We start from the raw sequence: 1,052 nt of genomic DNA, 5'->3' as shown, positions 1-1,052 counted from the left end.
TGCTTACAATTCTACATTATGCAACCTGTACAATCATCTACTATACTGTTCAGAAATGGAATTTCTATTACATTAAAGGATGAGATCTCTTACCTACTTCCCGGGCATGATCTGGGAAGTCAAGTTCATGTTACAAATTGCAGCGCCAATTTATATGAAATCGTGAGGCTTTTGCATGTTAGGTTTGGTAATATATTGCCCCCAAACAAAATCTGGCAAGAGCTCTCATTAAATTGCTATCACTATATGCATAAACTTGCTTCAAGGACAATCATAGAAGAAAATGTTCATAAACTTGCTTCTGGATTTTCATAAACTTGTTAATGGCATCTTCTATGTTATTGGTGGGCTTAAGTTTGGCAATATGAATGGACTCTCTATACACCCTTATGCTTATGTGAGTTCTATGGATTCTTTCGACCCAAAGACGAATACTTGGCTTAAGACCAAGGCGTTGCCTATGGGGGGTTGTGTGATTGCTTATACAGTGGTTGGATCCTGTATCTATATGTTGTCGAGTCATGCAGTCGAGTTATCATTCTGGAAATATGTTACAGATACTGATTCTTGGACTAGGATTAAGCAGCCTCCCATTCCATCTCCTCTAAGGATGGACAATGTATTGAAATTCAGCTGTGTTACCATGGGGAGTTTGGTTTATATTATTCAAGTTGGAGGGTCTATTGATGATCTGTTGAGGAGTGGGAGGAATGCACGAGGATTGAAAGAGGGGTTGGTTCTCATTTATGATACCAAATTGCAGGAATGGCAGCGAGGGCCTGATTTACCTTATGTACAAAATGGAGCAGCTTGTGCTGTTGTAGAGTGCTGAAAGTAAAATTCGAATTGATATGACTATTTAGGTCTGCAGGACAGTGCTCACTGTCTGTTGTGGACCTCTTGAAAGCTTGTTGAGGTTAGCTACTATAATTCATTCTCTGAGCTCATCTATATTTATTAAAAAAGCAGAAAATAGTTTTCTCAATAGGTTCTAGTCTCAAGCATGACACTTTGAAGCAGCATGTCAAAGTTCAAACTGGAACTCAAAATGA

The 1,052-nt window shown here is 38.7% G+C and overlaps 1 pseudogene; it reads left to right on the top strand.

The window, feature by feature from the left end:
• Nucleotides 1–283: 283 nt before the first annotated feature.
• LOC149193163 (F-box/kelch-repeat protein At5g26960 pseudogene) lies at nucleotides 284–832 on the top strand (annotated as a pseudogene).
• Nucleotides 833–1,052: the final 220 nt, after the last annotated feature.

Source organism: Pinus tabuliformis, chromosome 2_2 (assembly GCF_031772625.1).
Source record: "Pinus tabuliformis cultivar Carrire ecotype Pingquan chromosome 2_2, CPIR1, whole genome shotgun sequence".
NCBI lineage: Eukaryota > Viridiplantae > Streptophyta > Pinopsida > Pinales > Pinaceae > Pinus > Pinus tabuliformis.
The sequence above is the reverse complement of the archived record's forward strand: the minus strand, read 5'-3'. Positions and strand labels throughout refer to the sequence as shown.